The 21,769-nt window shown below is 44.2% G+C and overlaps 1 protein-coding gene across 5 annotated transcripts in view; it reads left to right on the forward strand.

Annotated features, from left to right (window-relative positions):
- The window catches only part of CDK19 (cyclin dependent kinase 19), a 276,135-nt gene that overhangs the window by 197,445 nt on the left and 56,921 nt on the right, over positions 1 to 21,769 (forward strand). The window lies entirely within an intron of this gene.

The raw sequence follows: 21,769 nt of genomic DNA on the forward strand, positions 1-21,769 counted from the left end.
TATCAGTGACAGAAGTAAAAACTCAGGAGGGATTGTACGTCTTAAGAAACCAGACGGAGGCTACGTGGAAAAAGATTCAGAAAAGGCACAGCTGCTTAATGACTACTTCTGCTCAGTATTTACCAGAGAAGCACCGGGGCTTGGCCCTCAGCTACAGACAAGGGTTGCCTCAATTGACCCGTTTAGTAACTTCAAGTTTACGCCCAGCAGTGTCTATGGTGAGCTGTCAAAACTCAAGGTTAACAAGGCAATGGGACCTGACAACCTACACCCCAGGGTGCTTAGGGAATTGAGTGAAGTCTTGGCGGAGCCACTGTCCGCACTCTTCAACCTCTCCCTCAGTACAGGCAGCGTCCTGATGGACTGGAAGACGGCTAACGTTATTCCACTCCACAAGAAAGGCTCCAAGATGGAGACGGCAAACTACAGACCGGTGAGTCTCACATCAATAGTGAGCAAACTAATGGAAACTCTTATCAAACATCAATTGGATACGATCCTAGATGAGGAGAATCTACGGGACCCTCGTCAACATGGATTTACTAAGGGGAGATCATGCCAATCCAACCTGATCAGCTTCTTTGACTGGGTGACGGGGAAGCTGGATGTTGGGGAGTCCCTGGACATAGTGTACCTGGACTTCAGCAAAGCATTCGATAGCGTACCACACCGCAGGTTACTAAGCAAGATGAGTTCTATGGGATTGGGCGATACATTGACGAAATGGGTTGGGAACTGGCTTGGAGGTAGACTTCAGAGGGTGGTGGTGAACGGCACTCCCTCAGAAATGACGGAGGTGATCAGTGGGGTGCCGCAGGGCTCGGTCCTGGGCCCGATCCTATTCAACATCTTTATAAGTGACTTAGCAGAAGGACTGCGAGGTAAAATGACATTATTTGCCGATGACGCCAAACTAGGCAATGTTGTGGGCATTAACCCAACGGACGAAGATTCAATGCCTGACAACATGATGCACGACCTGCTCCTCCTGGAGCACTGGTCTAGGGACTGGCAACTCAGCTTCAATGCCAAAAAATGCAAAGTTATGCACCTAGGTGGCCATAACCCATGTAAGATATACACCCTTAATGGAGAGATCCTAACAAAAACGGTAGCTGAACGAGACTTAGGGGTGATCGTCAGTGAGGACATGAAAGCTGCCAATCAAGTGGAGCAAGCTTCATCCAAGGCAAGAGAAATCATAGGTTGCATAAGGAGGGGTTTCGTCAGCCGTAAGCCGGAAGTCATTATGCCATTGTATAGGTCAATGGTGAGGCCCCACCTGGAATACTGTGTGCAATTCTGGAGGCCGCACTATCATAAGGATGTGCTGAGACTGGAATCGGTCCAGAGAATGACCACCCGGATGGTCTCGGGACTCAAGGATCTCCCGTACGAAGAAAGGCTGAATAAATTACAGCTATACTCACTTGAGGAGCGCAGAGAGAGGGGTGACATGATAGAGACATTCAAACATCTCACAGGCCGCATCGAGATGGAAGAAGATATCTTCTGCTTCAAGGGTCCAGCGGCAACAAGGGGGCATCCGTGGAAAATTAGGGGCGGAAAACTGCATGGGGACACCAGGAAATTCTTTTTCACTGAAAGGGTGGTTGATCGCTGGAATAGTCTCCCACTTCAGGTTATTGAGGCCAGCAGCATGCCTGATTTTAAGGCCAAATGGGACAGACACGTGGGATCTATTCACAATGAAAGGTAGGGGAGGGTCTTTGAGGTGGGCAGACTGGATGGGCCGTGGCCCTTATCTGCCGTCTATTTCTATGTTTCTATGTTAGTTAAATTATTTTGAATAAAGACCCTCAAGATGCTAAGGGCAATGAGTGGTGAGGTTTGCAGTATATAAAGTATTAGCATGAAAATGTATAAACCCCTCATGAATTACTGAGGTTTGAAGATGCCCATTTATTCCATCTTTATCTGGTGGGCCCCCATCAAGGTGCATTTGTAGTGTCTGGTCTAGTGGCGTGCAATAAACTGCCTATAATCTTATTTCAGAAGCAATTGAAAGCATTCTTTTTCCAACAGGGTTTGGAAATGTTTGAAGTCAATTTTGTATCGGCTGGGAAGCGCAAACGGTTGAGTTATTGGGAGGTAGGTTCAGAGTAGGTATGGTTGGTATTTTTTGACTACGTACATTTGATTGTGATCCACTCAGAACTATTGATGGTGCAGAAGGTAAATGTTTAACTAAATCAGTATTATGTGCAATTCTGATCACTACATCACAAATGAAGAAGAGTGTAGGACAAGCTCCTGTACGAAGAAAGGCTAAAGAGGTAAGGAGAAGAGAGAGGATAGAGAAGGTCGATCAAATCAGGAATGAAGTCCAAACATTAGATACTTCCACCTTAAATTACTAACTAGTCCATTTAAACATTTTGTACTCAGTGGACAAACTGTGGACTTTGTTACTGGAAGGTGTCATGTTTCTATGTGGTAGAAAAAAGTTGGCATAGCTGGGTTTCAAATCTATTACTCAGAACTGGTGGGAATAGATTGTCCCAATTTGAATAAATTATTCCACTTTGTTAATTGCTTTTCATTCCCACCTTCAGCAAATAACTTAACTATTCTTCCTCCAGAGTTGACAAAATTTATAACTTATTGGATGGAACAGAAACATTTGTTAAAGAATTATTGCATGAATCTATATTTGCTACTCCTTCTGACAGAGAATGATCAACTTTTAAACTCTGAATGAAAGCCTTTTGAGATGTCTGTCCTGCTAGTTTGTTGAAAAATCCTCCTCTGGATTTTATCAATTCGTTGGTTTATTGGGTCAATCTGACTGTAACCCAAGGATGGTTTTCATCATCTAGGGCTAACGTTGTCCTGACTCCAATATTAAAGGCTTCTAAATTAGATCTTTTCCAGAGAAAGGAAAATGGTAAAACCAGAGGACATAATTTGAGGTTGAGGGGTGGTAGATTCAGGGGCAATGTTAGGAAATTCTACTTTACGGAGAGGGTGGTGGATGCCTGGAATGCGCTCCCGAGAGAGGTGGTGGAGAGTAAAACTGTGAATGAGTTCAAAGAAGCGTGGGATGAACACAGAAGATTTGGAATCAGAAAATAATATTAAAGATTGAACTAGGCCAGTTACTGGGCAGACTTGTACGGTCTGTGTCTGTGCATGGCCGTTTGGAGGAGGATGGGCAGGGGAGGGCTTCAATGGCTGGGAGGGTGTAGATGGGCTGGAGTAAGTCTTAACAGAGATTTTGGCAGTTGGAACCCAAGCACAGTACCGGGTAAAGCTTTGGATTCTTGCCCAGAAATAGCTAAGAAAAAAAAAAAAAAAATTTAAATTGAATCAGGTTGGGCAGACTGGATGGACCATTCGGGTCTTTATCTGCCGTCATCTACTATGTTAGATTTATCTCACCTGTATCTCAAATGTAAATTCTGCAGTTCAGGATATGTTATGCTTCGTAAAAGTGGCCTCAGTCTTTGGTCTTCCTCATTTTCTTTCAAGTGAAATACTGAGAATTCAAAAGTTTTAGGGTTTTCTACTCATGTGGCTAGTCCTTGGGGGTCATTGTGGACTTTGCTTTGGAAATAAATCATCAAACATTTTTCAAATTGAAACAGTTGACTGCTTTGCTCTCACTTTCTTCCTAGTCACTTTAAAATACTTGTACAATTATTGATTTTGTCGCAGTTGGGCTACTGAAATTCTATACTAAGCCGCGGGAGCAAGTGCTACATGGCAAATGCTCTGATGCCCGTTCAAGCCGTAGGGGCATCAGAGCATTTAAGGCAGGGAATACATCTAAAACCAGCTTTGGACGATCAGGCTTTTTGATCATCCAAGTACCCATTTAGGCCATTTTTTTATTATGAGCCCCTTAGCATTTAGTGCATGCAAAATTGGTTACCATCTCTTGATGAATCCCCCCCTAATTAAGCTCCATTCAGAATACTGCTGCAAGAATGACCTTTTTGTAGGGCAAAATTGGATCATGTTTCTCTGTTGTTGATTTCCTTTGGATTGGTTGCCTTTGAAGGCCATATCATTTTTAAAATACCAAAGGGTGATTGTCAGTCATTTTGCACCAAATTCTCTAAAGGGTGCCTAACTTAGGGCCTATTTTATGAAGCCGTTTAACGCGATCCACTACAGTAACTGCCGCAAAGCCATAGGGATTTAAGGAGCTTAGGGGCTATTGCTGTGCAGCTTTGTAAAAGGAGGGGTTAATTGCCTAAATCCCCTTAATAGCTTCAATAATTGAAAATAAATTTAATTAGGTGATAAGACACCTACCCGATTCTATAAAAGGTAGGCATCTATCGTGTGGTGCTAACGCCTAAGTGGGCGTTTTTATGGGTGGAGTGTGAATTAGGCGTTGCTAAGTGCGATTCTCCAAAAACTTAGGTGCCTGAAATATAATAATAAATAATAATAATAACAGTTTATATACCGCAGTACCGTGAAGTTCTATGCGGTTTACAAAAGATTCAAAGAAGGTACAAATTGATTGAACTTAAGAGAGGTGAAAGCAAGTGGTTGATAGGTCAAGAGAAAGAGATGCATGGGTCAGCTGTCTAGATACTTCAGGAACAGATGTGTTTTTAGGCGCTTCCTGAATTCCTCATAAGCAATTGTTCTAGATCTTTACCCCATAATGCTGCCTGATGTGAGAGAAGGTGTTCATGCTGTTTTTTTAGTTTACATCCTCTAACTGGGGGGGGAAACGAAGTTCAAATGTGAGCTTCTTTTGTGTCTGTTGGCTGAGAAGGAGAAAAGGTCAGTTATGTATTTAGGGGCTAGTCCGTATAGTACTTTAAAACAGAGGCAGGCGAACTTAAACTTTACGCGTGCTTCCATTGGTAGCCAGTGCAACTGCCGGTAGTAAGGTGTCACGTGATCAAATTTCTTCAGTCCGAAGATCAGTCTGACCGCTGCATTTTGCATTAATTGTAAACGTCACATATAAGCCTTTAAAACCCTTGCCTCCATTTCTGGCGCCTAAGTTTTTACACAAGTGCTTCTAGGCACGATTCTGTCAATGGTGCCTAAGCGTGATCGACATACAGTTGGTGATTTAGACACCATTCACAGAATCCAGGCCTTTTTCAGAATTATTGTATACTAAAATATTCTTCTTTTAAAGGTATTAGGCTGAAATCCTCATATACCCCCTCTTTTACAAAGCCTCACTAGCATTTTTAGTGCCAACCATCACAGTTACAGCTCCAACGCTCATACAATTCCTATGTTCCTATGAGCGTCTGTGCTGTTACTGCCGTGGCTGGCACTTGAAATGCTAGTGACGCTTTGTACAGGAGGGGGTTAGTATATTAATTACAGATTTTCTAGAATCAGGTTTTACACTTATATTTAACTAGTCTTTAAGCCCGTTAGATTAACGGGTGCTAGAACATATGTGTGTGTGTCTGTCTTTTTTTCTCTCTCTCTCCTTAGCCGCTTTCTTTCTTTCTGCCTTTCTTTTTCCTTGGCTGTCCATCACCACCCCTTGCCTGCTCCCCCTGTCCATTTTCCCTTCCTTTTACCTCCACTGTGTCCACCACCACCCCTTCACTGCTCTCCTTATGCAGCAGCAGCCCTTCTCCCTTTGTTTTACCTCCCCCCTGTCCAGCAGCACCTCTTTCCTTCTCCCCCTGTCCAACATTAGTCCTCTGTTCTTTTTTCTTCACCTCCCCTGTCCATCAGCATCTCTTTCCTTCTCCCCCTGTCCAGCAGTAGGCATCCCTTCCTTTTTTATCCTCCCTCCTCCTTCTTATCCCTATGATACTCTTACCTTGCTCTGCCCCTGATCAGAGGTTCCCGACAGCTGCCCAGTTGCACCCATTGGAAAAGTTCCCACTGCCGCATCCCGCACCCCTCCTGACGCGGCTCCCGCTGTCCTTTCTGTCTGTCTCTGTCCCTGGCCCCCTTTGCCTGTCTGTCTTTCTGTGTATCTCCCTGACCCTGTGTCTTTCTTCTTTCCTTTCTGTCTCCCTTCCTCCCTCTGTCTGTCTGTCCAAAGCAGCATTCCATCCCCCTCCCCCCACACCAGTTCCCTGAGCACCTGCCCCTGTGTATTTTTTATTTTCTTTGTGTTTCCCTTCCTCTCTCTGTCTGTCTGTCCGTCCAAAGCAGCATTCCCTTCCCCTCCCCCCCCCAGTTCCCTGTGCAGCAGCATTAGCGTTTCCTCTACCCGCCCCTGTCCCTTCCCCTTCCCGCGGGCCGGACTACAAAGGTGTTGATTCCAGCAGCGCTTTTATCAGTCTCCACACGCTGCTTCGGGCCCTTCTGCCCTGATTTACTCTGGCACGTCCCTGATGACATCATCAGAGACGCGGCAGAGCAAATCAGGGCAGTAGAAGGGCCCGAAGCAGCGTGTGGAGACTGATGTACACGCTGCTTGAATCGCCATTCGGACCCGCGGGAAGAGAAGGGGGTGGGCGGCAAAGGAGAAACGGAGATCGGCGGCGGCGACAGGAGAAACGGAGAACGTCGTCTGGCTGTGGTCCGGCTTGTGGAGGCGATCTGGTTGTGACGTATTCGCGCGCATGCGCACTCCTTCGGCCACAGACCTACAGCGCACGGAACACGAAAATAGGACTGCGCATGCGCGAGTTAGCCTTTTATTATATAGGATATATACATGTAAAGGCTGGTATTTATATATGTAAATTGCAAAATAATAATAATAATAATAATTTATTTCTTATATACCGCCAAAGCCATAGAAGTTCGAGGCGGTTTACAGTGAAGAAGAGCTGGACAATCAGCGAATGGGTACAATCAGTAAGTGGAACAATCAGCAGAATAGATACAATTAATAGAGGTAAGAAGGGGGGCTGGAGCAATGTAAGGTGAAGGGAGGCGAAAGGAGGTCTAGGGGGGAAGGGTAGGGTAGGAGTCTTGGGTTACAAATCGGTTAAATAGATTAGTTTTTAATAATTTTCTGCAGTTTAGGTAGGATGAAGAGCGCGAGAAAATATTACACAGCCAATCATTTGGATGACCTGCTTGGAAGGCAAGAGTTTTGTTCAGGTGTCTTTTGTAACGGCAGGCTTTTAGAGTTGGATGGGTAAAGAGATGAGCTTTGCAAGTGGGTCTGGATAGACGATACATGGTAAAGTGGGGGACCATGTATAAGGGGGCTGAACCATGGATGGATTTGAAACAGAGGCAGGCAAACTTGAACAGCACTCTCGCCTCCAGGGGCAGCCAGTGTAGTTTTAGGTAGTAGGGAGTAATGTGATCCCATTTTTTCAGCCCAAAGATCAGTCGAATTGCTGAGTTTTGGATGATACGTAGTTTTTGAGTAGTTTTTTTGAAGGAACCCAGGTAGATAATGTTGCAGTAGTCGAGTAAGCTCAAGATGGAGGATTGGACCAGTAAGCGGAATGAGGGAGCATCAAAGTATTTTCTGATGGTTCTTAACTTCCATAGGGTGGAGAAGCATTTTCTGACTAGTAGGTCGGTGTGTGTTTCGAAGGTGAGGTTGCAGTCTAGAGTCACTCCTAGAATTTTTATGGAGTCTGTGATGGGAAAGACTTGACCGTTCAAGGAGATTGATGAGTCTTTGATTTTGTCGTTTGGGCTGGCCAGGAAGAATTTGGTTTTATCTGAGTTGAGTTTCAATTTGTAGTCGGACATCCATTGTTCGATTTGTTTGAGGATGTATGCCAGGTGACTTTTTGTCTCGGGAGTTACGCTAGTTAGGGGAAGGATTATGGAAATGTCGTCAGCGTAAATGTAAAATTTGATTTCCAGTTTTTGCAGAAGGTTCCCTAGTGCAGCCAGGTAGATGTTGAACAGGGTGGGGGAGAGGGGAGAGCCCTGCGGGACTCCACAAGTGTTTACCCAGCTGGAGGAATGAGAATTGTCGCTGTAGACTTGGTTTGACCTTTTAGTTAGGAAACCCTGGAACCATTTTAAGACATTGCACGAGAGACCGATTGACGCTAAGCAGTCTAAGAGGATGGAATGATCGACTAGGTCGAAGGCACTACTTAAGTCGAACTGGAGGACTAGCGCACTTGTGCCCTGGCTGAACAGGGAGTGGAGGGAATCTAGTAGGGAGGCGATAATGGTTTCAGTGCTGTGACCAGGTCGGAATCCTGACTGGTTGTCGTTTAGAATGTTGAATTTGTCCAGGTATTTCACTAGGTCTGAGTTGACTAGACCTTCCATTAGTTTTGTAAAGAAGGGGATGTTCGCTATGGGCCTGTAATTTGATGTCAGGTTAGTGGGTTCTTTGGGGTTTTTTACAGTCGGGGTAATAAGGATTTGGCCTAGTTCCTCGGGAAATGTTCCCGATAGTAAAAGGGAAGAGAGCCAGGTGTGTAGCTTGGCTTTGAAGGTGACCAACGACACCGCAAGGAGCAGCCCGGACATCATACCTGAAGACTTCAGGGCCCTGGGGGAGAAGCTGAGGAGGATGGATGCGCAGGTAGTCTTCTCCTCGATTCTCCCAGTGAGGGGCAAGGGCAGAGCCAGAGAGGATCGAATACAGAGGGTGAACGACTGGCTGCGAGGATGGTGCAAGGAGATGAACTTCGGGTTTCTGCACCATGGAGAAGCATTGCAAGGACTACAAGGACACGACGGGCTACACCTAACCAGAAGAGGGAAGAATGTCCTTGGACACCGCCTAGCCCGCCTACTCCACAGGGCTTTAAACTAGGTAAGTCGGGGGAGGGTACAGGCACAAACAACATACCAGGCGAACTAAAATGCCAATACATTTTTGAGGCTGAGGAAAGTAGTCACCGAAATTCTGGGTCAGGGGTGAGTGCACACACTTTTGAGTCGGGAGTAGGGTCACATCATATTTATGGGTCACATTGTAATTCCGGGTCTAGGGGGAGTACACACTGTAGTTCTGGGTATATGGGGAGTACACATTGTGGTTCTGAGCCTCAGGAAAGCACAAATAACACAAACAATGTTAAAGGTGTTCAAATAGCTCAAGCAGGAATATCCCCACTGAGACGTAACAAAAATATAACATGGAGGGCTATGTACGTCAACGCACACAGTTTAGGAAACAAGATCCTGGAATTGGAAACAGAAATAAGGAATGCCGACCTGGATGTGGTGGTGATATCCGAAACCTGGCTCACAGACTCCCACGGGTGGGACATGGTCATACCGGGTTACAACTTGCTTCGCCGGGACAGAGAGGGTAGGATGGGAGGGGGTGTAGCATTATATACTAAAGATGACATTAAGGTCACGAGAATCTCAGATGTCCAGTATACTGGGGAATCCCTTTGGGTTAATTTGGCCAGAGGGAAGGACAAATGCTTGTATCTTGGCGTAATTTACAGACCCCCAAGACAACAGGATGACCTGGATATGGAAATAATCGAAGATATAGAAAATATCACCTTGCGTGGGGACACAGTATTGCTAGGTGACTTCAACATGCCTGATGTGGATTGGGTTACACTTACCTCTGCTTCCGGCAGCAGCAGGAGGCTATTAAACTCTATGAAAGGAGCAAGCCTCAGGCAACTGGTGTTGGAACCGACAAGGGATCAGGCAATACTGGACCTGATACTTACCAATGGAGAAAGTGTCACAGAGGTCTCGGTGGGCGACACATTGGCCTCCAGTGACCACAACATGGTATGGTTCAATATCAGGAAAGGTTTCACTAAATCTACTACACTAACCAAAGTCCTCAAATTCAAGGACACAAATTTCAAAGATATGGGAGACTTCGTTCACCAGGCGCTACAAAGCCAAGAAGAAACCGATAACGTGGAAGACATGTTTTCGACTTTGAAAGCAACCATACAAGAAGCAACAAACCGCTATGTAAAATCAGTAAGTAAACGGAGAAGGAACAATAAGCCACAGTGGTTTACTGCGGAGATCTCAGACCTGATCAAGGAGAAGAAAAAAGCATTCATCTCTTACAAACAATCAGGGAAGCAGGACTCTAGAGCAGACTACCTGACCAAATCAAAAGCCGTCAAAACAGCAGTCAAGGAGGCTAAATTCCTCATGGAGGAGTCTCTAGCAAAGAACATCCAGAAGGGAGATAAATCCTTCTTCAGGTATATCAGTGATAGAAGAAAAAACTCAGGCGGGATTGTACGTCTTAGGAATCCAGATGGAGACTATGTGGAAAAGGATTCGGAAAAAGCCCAACTATTAAATGAATACTTCTGCTCAGTCTTCACCCGAGAAGCGCCAGGGCTCGGCCCTCAGCTACAGACAAGGGTTGGCTCAGTTGACCCGTTTAGTAACTTTGAGTTTACGCCCAGCAGTGTCTACGGTGAGCTGTCAAAGCTCAAGGTTAACAAAGCAATGGGGCCGGACAACCTGCACCCCAGGGTGCTTAGGGAGCTGAGTGATGTCTTGGCGGAGCCACTGTCCACGCTCTTCAACCTCTCCCTTAGTACAGGCAGTGTCCCGTTGGACTGGAGGACGGCTAACGTCATTCCACTGCACAAGAAAGGCTCAAAGATGGAGACAGCAAACTACAGACCAGTGAGTCTAACATCGATAGTGAGCAAACTAATGGAAACTCTAATCAAACACCAATTAGATAAGATCCTGGATGAGGAGAATCTACGGGATCCCCGACAACATGGATTTACTAAGGGGAGATCCTGCCAATCCAACCTGATCAGCTTCTTTGATTGGGTGACAGGGAAGCTGGATATTGGGGAGTCCCTGGACATCGTGTACCTGGACTTTAGCAAAGCATTCGATAGCGTACCACACCGCAGGTTACTGAGCAAGATGAGTTCTATAGGATTAGGTAACACATTGACGAAATGGGTTGGGAGCTGGCTTGGAGGTAGGCTCCAAAGGGTGGTGGTGAACGGCACCCCCTCCGAAATGACGGAGGTGATTAGTGGAGTACCACAGGGCTCAGTCTTGGGCCCAATCCTATTCAACATCTTTATAAGAGACTTGGCAGAAGGGCTTCGAGGTAAAATAACATTATTCGCCGATGACGCCAAACTGAGTAATGTAGTGGGCAAATGCACAACAGACGAAGATTCAATGCCCGACAACATGATGCACGACCTACTCCTACTGGAGCGATGGTCTAGGACATGGCAACTCAACTTCAATGCCAAAAAATGCAAAGTTATGCACCTGGGCAGCCAGAATCCATGCAAGTCTTATACCCTTAATGGCGAGATCCTAGCAAAAACGGTAGCAGAACGAGACTTGGGGGTAATCGTCAGTGAGGACATGAAGTCTGCCAATCAAGTGGAGCAGGCTTCGTCCAAGGCAAGACAAATCATGGGCTGCATACGAAGGGGTTTCGTCAGTCGTAAGGCGGAAGTCATTATGCCATTGTATAGATCCATGGTGAGGCCCCACCTGGAATACTGTGTGCAATTCTGGAGGCCGCATTATCGCAAGGATGTGCTGAGACTGGAGTCGGTGCAAAGAATGGCCACCCGGATGGTCTCGGGACTCAAGGATCTACCATACAAAAAACGGCTTGACAAATTACAGCTATACTCGCTCGAGGAGCACAGAGAGAGGGGAGACATGATTGAGACGTTCAAGTATCTTACGGGCCGCATCGAGGCGGAGGAAGATATCTTCTTTTTCAAGGGTCCCACGACAACAAGAGGGCATCCGTTGAAAATCAGGGGCGGGAAACTACGAGGTGACACCAGGAAATTCTTTTTCACTGAAAGAGTGGTTGATCGTTGGAATAGTCTTCCACTACAGGTGATTGAGGCCAGCAGCGTGCCTGATTTTAAGGCCAAATGGGATCGGCACATGGGATCTATTCACAGGGCAAAGGTAGGGGAGGGACATTAAGGTGGGCAGACTAGATGGGCCGTGGGCCCTTATCTGCCGTCTATTTCTATGTTTCTATGTTTCTATGACCGTAGCAGCTTTCATTATGTTAGGTGGGCTCTCGTCTAGTTTGCAGTGGGAGTTGGCGTATTTTGAGTAGAGTGTAGAAAATTGTTGCCAGGATGGGATTGTGAAGTTGTTCCAGAGAAGATCTGCTCTAGGCTCGTCAGAAGGTTGAGCAACTGGGTAGTTCAGATGGTTAGCAGTAGTGCCTGATAGGGAGGATCTCAGATTGGAGATTTTGCTGTTGAAAAATTCATCTAGGGCTTTGGCTGGAGGAGGGGATTCTGAGGTAGGACGGGTTTGGGTCTGAATGTCAAAGAGGTTGTTGACTATTTTGAAAAGATTTTTGGCATCAGGGTAAGGGGAGCCGATTTTTAGAGCGTAGAAGTTAGTGCGTTTGGAAGTTATAAGATTTTTATAGTCTTTTAGTTTTGTTCTCCAGTTTGATCTGTCTTTACTGTCACCAGATTTCAGCCATAGTCTTTCGAGTTTTTACGTAGTTCTTGTTTCATTGATCCTAGTTCTGTGTCGAACCAACCGTCGGTGTTTTTGTTTCTCATTTTCCTATTTTTTATGGTGGCCATAGTGTTTAATATATGTGTGCTTGTGCTGGTCTAAGAGTCAGCTGAGAATGAGTCGGGATCTTGGTTGGAGGAGAGGTCATAGTGTGACCAGAATTCAGTTGGGTTGATAAAGCCTCTGGTGGATATCATTTTCTTGGTCCTTTTTTTCAGCTTGGGGTAGGATAGTGGCGTCTTGCTTGCCAGTTAAGTTGAAGGTTGCATAGTCTGTGGTCTGACCATAGGGTGTCTGTCCAAGTGGGTAGTTCCCAGTGAATCTTGGGGTGGAGTAGGTCTTTGGAGGAGAAGGTTGCTAGATCAAGTTGGTGACCTTTATGGTGGGTTCTTTCAAGGGGCGGTACGGAGAAATCTAGAGAGGTGGTGAGGGAAAGTAATTCTGTAGTGTCACTTCGATCGACCTGGTCTAGGTGGATGTTTAGGTCGCTGATCAGTAGGTTGTAGGGACCTTTAATTGAGTTCGTGAGGAGGAATTCAGAGAAGTTGTCTTTGGCGGTGGGCCATTTCTTGGGGGGAATGTAAAATAGGGTGATGATTAAGCTATCTTCAAGCTGATTTGATTGAAGTTTACAAGAAAGGATTTCGAGGTCCGTTGAGGATTTCGAGGCTAGGATGGTGGGCTCGAAGGCTTCTCTTGTTATGATGGCTAGGCCTCCCCCTCTTCCCCAGGTTCTGGGTAGGGAGGTAATTTTAAACCCAGGTGGAAGGCAGTCGCGAATTATGATGTTGTTGTCAGAGATCAACCATGTTTCGGTAAAGAGGACAAAATCAGGATTGGTCTCCTCTAGCCAGTCTTTAACTAGTTGGGCTTTGTTCCTGATGGAGCGGATGTTTAGGTAGAAACACAGGACCTTTTGATAGTGAGGGGCGTTCACTGATGCAGAGTGGGTGATTTTCCTTAATGATCGGTGGATATTTCTGTGAGGTTTCTTTGATTTGCAAGAGGGAGGAATGACTGGGATTTGAAAGGGGCCCCATTCAGAGCAGTCAAGAATGAGGCGTTGGGCTGGCCTCTGGGGTTCTGGGTTGGTAAGACGAGGTCTTATGAGGATTGGGATCGGGGAGGAGAATAGAGCTTTAGTTAACCAGTTTTTGTAGCAAGCCCAAAAAAAACATGAGAAATAAGGCCAGGTAGGTTTTTAAGGGGGCCAACATGCAAAGAAAGAAGGTGCAGGTAATAAAAAATCTTAGTCAGGAATAGATGGAGTAGAAGTCGTGCAAGGTACTTATCAGAGATGTCCAGAGGGACTGGCAGGCTGGAAGAATCTCTGGGTTGGTGCTCTCGCTGCTGGTGGTCGGCTCTGGGAGGAGCTGAGTTGTTGGACCTGGGATGTTGGAATCCTCAAGGAGCTTCTCGCGGAAATTGTGATTGCTCTTGGATGGTAGTTGGGTTGTTAGTACCGGTGGCTTCCCGGCATTCGCTTCTTGGCAGTCGCTTCACAAAGGCGCACTAGGCAGCGTGCCGTTGTGTCTTGCCTTTTTGTAGCAGCAGGCTCCCCTGCTGGTTTCGGGGGAGGAGCGGAGCGGTGCTCTCACGCTCCTAAGTCGGGCCCCGAAGCAAAGAAATGCCCGCAGGTTTCGGTGCAGGGCTCGGGAGATAGTGATAATGTCCCTCCTAGTGTCTGTGTTCACGGCAGTGAATAAGGACTTATGTACCTTTCCATTGCATACAACAGAGGACTAAACTCAGCGCACAGAAAGGATAGTAAATGATAGTAAATAAAGACTAAACTAAACTAAACCTTAAGTTTATATACCGCATCCTCTCCATAATTATAGAGCTCGGCATGGTTTACAAGAGCTTAATATAGGAAGGAATAACATAATGGGTTTGGAGGTTGAGTACAGGGGGGAGGAGAGCATTACATTTTTGTGAAAAGCCTAGTTTTCGTAGTGGGGCAATAAGATTATTCCAAAGCCTTGTGATTCTGAAGAAGAGAGATTTTACCAATTTTCCCGCATAGAGGATACCTTTTAGTGAGGGGAAGGATAGTTTAAGTTTTTGGGTGGGCCTGGTGATGTCGGGACTCGAGGAGTTCCAAGATAGTGGGATTAGGGGAGGGAAGATGCCGTGTACGAACTTAAAAGCTAGGCAGGCGCATTTAAAATGAACCCTGGAAATTACTGGGAGCCAGTGGAGTTTGGACAGAAGTGGGGAAACATGATCAAATTTGCGTTTTGCGAAGATCAACTTGGCCGCAGTGTTCTGAATTAGTTGAAGTCTTTGAAGACTTTTTTTAGTTAGACTTAGATAGATGGAATTACAATAGTCTAATCTGGAGAGGATGATGGATTGAACAAGAACATGTACCCTAATCATCATTCGGCATATTAAAATTACTTAGTAAAATTTCCCCTTTTTTAGATATATTCTGAATATCTACTATTAAATCCCTATCTGTTTCTTCTGTCTGTGAAGGAGGCCTGTATATCACACCAATGTAAATATATTTACCCTCTTTCCAAATTGATCAACAGTGCCTCTTCCTTGCCCTGCAGATCCTGCAATTGTGTGGCTTTAATATGATCTTTAACATATAACACTACTCATCCTCCTTTTCTTCCTACCCTGTCTTTCCTGAACAGATTATAGCCCGGTATAACTACATCCCAGTCATGGTTCTCCATGAACCATGTTTCTGTGATCACCACTATATCCAATTCATCTTCTTCCATCAAAGCGTCTAGATCCAGAATGTTGTTTCCCATACTTCGGATATCGAATCTGGAAGAGATCAAATCAGCTATGTCATTCAGAACCCGAATGATGAAGTTATGACTGTCTTATTTTGGTCACACCATCAGAAAAGAGAGATCTTTGGAGAAGGACAAATCGAAGGAACTAGGCAAAGAGGGCAACCTGCAATCAGATGTCTGGACATGTTGAAAACAACCATGGGGATGACATGCTACAGTGCAGCCCTGCTTTAAACCTGCAGGCTCGCACTGCAAGGAAGACGGCAGAGAGCAGGAGAGTCAGGGCGGCACAGACTTCCATTATCCTCCCTGCTCTGCTCGCAGACACCTCCCCCCATCCCATCCCATCACATCACACGCTCAGGCAGCTCTGGTAAGCATGCACAGACCATCTACAGGCAAAGTAGATGGTCTGCGCATGCGTGGGGATCGCTTCCTAGCGATCCATGTCCTCAGATGGGGGCGTGCCTCCGATCACCACCATTTGCTTGCAGATGGTTGGTGAATCGGTTGGCCTGCCTCCAATCGCCTACGGATCTCCAGGTTAGTGAATCTAGCCTTTAGTGCTTACAAACAGGGAAAGTGTTTCTGATGTTACAGTGGGTGATCTTCTGGCTTCGAGTGATCACTGCATAGTACGGCTTATTATTAAGACGAGCAATAGAGAGGGCTCATTCAAATGTAAAGGTTCTAGACTTTGAAAAAATGAACTTTGTTCAGATGGGTGATTATGTCAAGGAATTATTGTCTGGATGGGAACATCTGGAAGGAGTAGAAATGCAGTGGGCAAAACTGAAAAGAGTTATTGTAAGGGCGACAAACCTTTTTGTGAGGCAAGTAAATAAACGTAAGAAGAAAAGAAGGCCGCTTTAGTTCTCAAAAGTAGTAGCTGAGAAGGTAAGGAATAAGAGGTTAGCTTTCATAAACTAAAAAAGATCGCAGAAAGAGGAAGACAGGCAAAAATATCTGGAAAAGTTAAGAGAGGTTGGTTGAGTAGTCAAGAAAGCAAAGATACAAATGGAAGAAAAAACACTGACTCGGTAAAATGGGGGGAACAAGACATTTTTTAGAACCATAGTCCATTCCCTGCGGCGTACCCCAAGGATCGCCTTTATCTCCCAACTCCTCAACTGTTCATTTTAATAATGAGCAATCTAAACCATTTACATCAACTTACGGTATTCCTCAAGGTTCCATTTTATCACCTCTTTTATTCAATATCTTTCTATCACCACTTTTAAGCTTATGTCAATCCATCGGTTTTACAGTTTTTGCCTATGCCGACGACATTCAATTACTTCATCCTTTAGACCCGAGAAATATTAACGAAACTCAGGCAATAAACATTAAACTTGATCAAATAAAAAAATGGCTTGATAAAAACCGACTAGCATTAAATATAAAAAAACCAAAACAATGCTATTCACTTGGAAAAAGGATATCTCTTTAAGTTCCACTTTTATTTTAGACAATACCCCACTTGATATTGTCCCTTCGTTAAAAATTTTGGCCATCATCATTGATGATAAGCTCTCATTTCATGAAAATATAGGGCACACAATTAAATCATGTTTTTTTAAATTACGCATGATACGCTCTATAGCTAAATTTCTTGAACCTAAGTCTATTAATATACTGATTCACTCTCTGATCATTTCCAAAATCGACTACTGCAACTCACTCTTCTTTAATATTTCACAAAAAGAAAAAAAAAGGTTACAAATTATTCAGAATACGGCAATTAAACTAATACATAAGGCAAAAAATTTTGATCACATTACACCTCTAATGATTGATTCACATTGGCTTCCAATAAGCCATTGAATCACATTCAAAATACTACTTCTAGTTTTCAAAGCCCTAACTTACAAGGAACCGCAGTTCATTACCCGGATGCTTACTCCATACAACGCAGCTAGGACTCTTCGGTCATCCTCCAGTAATTTATTAACAGTTCCATCTTTGAAAATAATCGGAACCAGAAGACAGGATATGTTTTCGGTTATAGCACCTCTTCTATGGAACTCCATTCCTCAATTTATTAGAAACGAAAAAGACCTTGTCTCCTTTAAAAAATCCTTTAAAACTTATCTCTTCAAAGATGTTTTTAATCTATGATTTTCTCAACCAAAATTTCTTTTTAACTTGCTATTTTAAAGTCCTATTCCCCCTTATGTTATTTTCCTTTTTATGTTCTTCAACTCCTGAAAAGAAATTGTAATTTCTCCCTTCTTCCCTTCCCTATTCGTGTATTGTCTTATTTAGTTTCTTTTATTTGTTATTGTATTAGTTGTTATATTTTAATTTGTATTGTACATCGCTTAGGAAATTAAATAGGCGATTTATCAAGCATTAATAAAACTTGAAACTTGAACTTGAAACTTCAACCTCTACATTACATCCCTCAGCACCTGCCTTAGCAAATTAGGCCTAACCTCCTATAGCTATGCAGACGACATCACCATTCTCCTTCCTTTTGATCAACCAGTGCCCTTCATGACAGACACACTACACAGAACACTAGAAACAGTAGCAACATGAGTGAAAGAGCAGAAACTGAAACTGAATCCTGACAAAACAAAATTCATCCTCCTCGAAAATAACAAAACCACAACCATAATAAACCTAGTAATAAACTCAATCACATACCCCATTCAACCCACTCTAAAACTTCTGGGAATGCTGATAGACAGAGGCTGTACCATGCAGCCACAAATCAATAAAACAATACAGAAATTCACAGTCATGAGAAATCTAAAGCAAGTTCGAAAATTCTTTGACAGAAAACAATTCCAGCTCGTGGTCTAGTCCCTAGTCCTGGGTCTTCTAGACTACTGCAACATCCTCTTATCTCCCCTGCCCTGCAACCATGATAAAACAACTACAAACAGTACAAAATACAGCTCTGAGTCTTATCTACTCACTGAGGAAGCATGACCACATCACAGCGGCTTACCTTGATTCACACTGGCTCCCAATACAAGCAAGAATACTATTTAAATTCTACTGTCTACTATTTAAGACCATAAACGGAGACTGCCAACCTACTTGAACAACCGACTTGGAAATATGGGGTATGTTTGTTTATCTAGCTGGAGCTGCTACTTTGGGCGCTCGGCTTCTTGCCCTCTTCCTTTCTGTATCCTGAGATCCAGGGTGCCAAAAATGGTTTTGACTTCTGCATATCTGTGTGATTGAATATTGGCCTTTTCCATTCCATTGTATGTTGTAAATTTTACCTTGATCTTGGGAAGGGGTGGTATAGAAATTGAATGGAATTGAATCCTATGGAGTTGGCATAAGTGTTGACGATAGTGTACAAATTAAGGCAAGCATTTCTGACTTCATGCTGATGTTATAATCCACAGATGCCCTGACTGATTTCCGTAGGGAACGGATTCCATCCATACTACTTAGTATGTCTGAAAAAGGATAATGAGGGTCATGACTTAGTATAATGAGGAAGCGAGATCGTTCCATGTCTTGGAGTTAGGCAGTTCATCATCCAAGGCAGGTTAAAACCAGTATTACTGATAAGAGCAGAGAGGAGATGCCAGCCTAGCAAGCGAAAACAGCAAAACAGACATTTTTTGCAGTGTCGAGTGAGACTTTTTGATAAAATTCTTTTTCTTGCAATAGTTATAACTGGGAGAAAGAAAATCCAACGTAGTCTGTCACTTATCCCTATGTTGACACTAATTGTTTTTCATTCAGTGATATTCTAGTCATTAAAAATCTTTGCATCCTTTTGCACTATATCACTATATATTTCAATCACACTTAGAGACACCCGATATTATTTGCACATTTTCACTTTATTTCTCTTTAATATGTTTTTGTATGACACTATTACCTTTGTCATATCACCATTTGCTTGCTTCACCTTTTTATGTTTACACATTATCTTAAGTATTTATGCTTAAATTCATTAGGACCCCTGAGGAAGGCGTGTTATCCAAAACACGGACCGTGTCGGGTCCCTTGGATGGCTATAAGGTTGTATATGTTACTGCATTTACTAATAAACAACGCCTGCATCTTGTACATTATCTGCAGTCTGTTCGTTGTTTTCTGGTTGCAATAGTTATAACTGGACATAGTTCCTTACATTGTACTAACTGTTTGATCATCATGGTTACTGGATTAAGTTAAATGCCAACATATAGCATGATAGATATTTTTATCTGAACCATATCATCTGCAGCCAAAAGAAAGCACGTCTGTATAGCACAAAGAGGCCTTGAATTTTTCTTTTGTAGTTTTTATGTGTGTGTTTCAAGGTTATTGGGTTTTCTCTCATAGTTTAATGCCAAATGGAGTCAGCCTGCCTTTCTGATGTTATCAGTCATTACAGCTAGATGTGTTGACTAGCAGTGGAAAGCTTTGTATTGCGTCGGACACAAATAATCCAGTATGCAAAAGATAGATGTGTTTGGGCACCAGAAGTCAGAGGGTTGTTTGCTGCCACCCAGAGACAAGTACAGACTTTTTTTTTTTTTTAGTAGTCTATCTTTCCACATTTGAACATCATCAATCAGTAATAATAAAACCCTAATCGCACATGCGCAGTTGACACGCTGTGATCCCTGCCTCCGTGATCCGTTGCTCCATGGCAGAGACATGGTACTTGCAGTGCAGTGCATGCGGCGCTTTCCTCAACTTCCTCCAGGCTGCCGGGGCACCTCTTCTTCCATATCTGACACCAATTGACTTCCTGCCGCTGCCGGGACTTCTCTTCTTCTCACTCCCAGACCAGCAGCAGCAGCAGCCATGGTCTCCTCAAGCAGCCACGGATCATTTACTAGGCCGGCCCACTTCGATATTGTGAGTTGGGCCGGCCTAGCAAAAGGCCCGAGGCTGCACGGCCTAGCAGATGCTAGACAGGGGGAGCAGGTAAGGAAAAAAAATTACTACAAGGCCACTGCTGTACAGGGGGAGCAGGAAGGTTGCTGCTGGACAGGGGGGAGGTAAAAGGAAAGGAGAAGGGCTGCTGCTAGACAGTGGGGAGGTAAAGGGAAGGGTTGCTGCTGGACAGGGGGGCAGGTAAAAAGAAGGGAGAAGGGCTGCTTCTGGACAGGGGGAGCAGGGAAGGGTTTCTGCTGTTCATGGGGGAGGTAAAAGGAAGGGAGAAGGGCTGCTTCTGGACAGGGGGAGCAGGGAAGGGTTGCTGCTGGTCATGGGGGAGGTAAAAGGAAGGGAGAAGGGCTGCTTCTGGACAGGGAGAGAAGGGAAGGGTTGCTGCTGGTCATGGGGGAGGTAAAAGGAAGGGAGAAGGGCTGCTTCTGGACAGGGGGAGCAGGGAAGGGTTGCTGCTGGACAGTGGGGAGGTAAAAGGAAGGGGTAAGGGGTGCTGCTGGACAGGAGGAGCAGGGAAGGGTTGCTGCTGGACAGTGGGGAGGTAAAAGGAAGGGGTAGGGGGTGCTGCTGGACAGGAGGAGCAGGCAAGGGGTGGTGGTGGACAGCCGAGGAGAGAGAGAGAGACATAAAGAAAGAAAGACAGACACATCTATTCTACCACCCGTTAATGTAACGGGCTTAAAGACTAGTAATAACATAATGAATGACACTAGATAAGATGGCCATTCTTTGCAGGTTAAACCCTTCTATGCCCTATTTAAAGTTTGATGGACATTTAAATTTTGCTTTGATTCATTCCTCTTTCTATATAGGTATCTTATGTGTTTATTCAAAGCATTTTTTAAATTCCATCACAGTTTTGTCCCTTTAACCTCCTCCAGTAGGGTATCTATAGTAACATAATAAATGACGGCAGATAAAGACCTGAACGGTCCATCCAGTCTGCCCATTAGTTATACTGAACAGTGGCTCGTGATCTGTAGGGGGCGATAGCTGTGGTACGTTAATGGAATGGACAGTGCAGTACCTGATGCAGTATTTTGTGGAGTTTTTTTCTACAAAAACACCTGCTTTTCGTATGGTTCTCGGTAACTCTAGTTAGATACAAGCGTATGTGTTAGTTAAGGCCACGCCCAATAGAAGCGTACGAAAAGTTGGTGAATAAAAATCTGAATATGGATGTAGCCAAGGCTAGAAAAACACACTATAGATTAATATTAAGGAAAAGCATAATAATATTCTTTTTATGTACTTCGCTATTAAGCCCAGACCATAGAGGAAATCAGGATATACATGATACATGGAAAGATATTAAGAACTCCATCTTGAGGTAGTGACTCCATTTCGTGTTAGTGATTTTCTCTCTGTCTGTCTTTTGTTCAGGTTTTTCCCGCCTTGAGCTTCATGGGCAAATTGATAACAGATGTGCTTAGGCCGGTTAGGAAGAGCATATTAGATTCCATATTCCAAACTGAGATATAACATGTATTAAGTATGAATGTAATATATTGTGTTGTGTGTGAATGGGGCCCCGAATGAATGATATATGAATGATGTGTGAAGGTATACTAAGCATGAGAGTAGGTTTTGAAAAACATATTTTTATATATTTTAAACCTGAAGAAACTCTAAGGAGAAATCCTGAGGCAAAATCTGGAAATAGTTAGAATCTGAAATTCTGTACCAGTCTTCAGCAAAGGAAGGGGTCTGGGGTTTTCTGAGTGTGTGTGTCGGTGAAACTTGAAACTGCCAGTTTTTCAGAGCAGGGGGGAATATCCCTCCTCCTTTCTATGGTACTGATAGGGACAAGAACTTTT

Source organism: Geotrypetes seraphini, chromosome 3, assembly GCF_902459505.1.
Source record: "Geotrypetes seraphini chromosome 3, aGeoSer1.1, whole genome shotgun sequence".
Classification (NCBI taxonomy): Eukaryota; Metazoa; Chordata; class Amphibia; order Gymnophiona; family Dermophiidae; genus Geotrypetes; species Geotrypetes seraphini.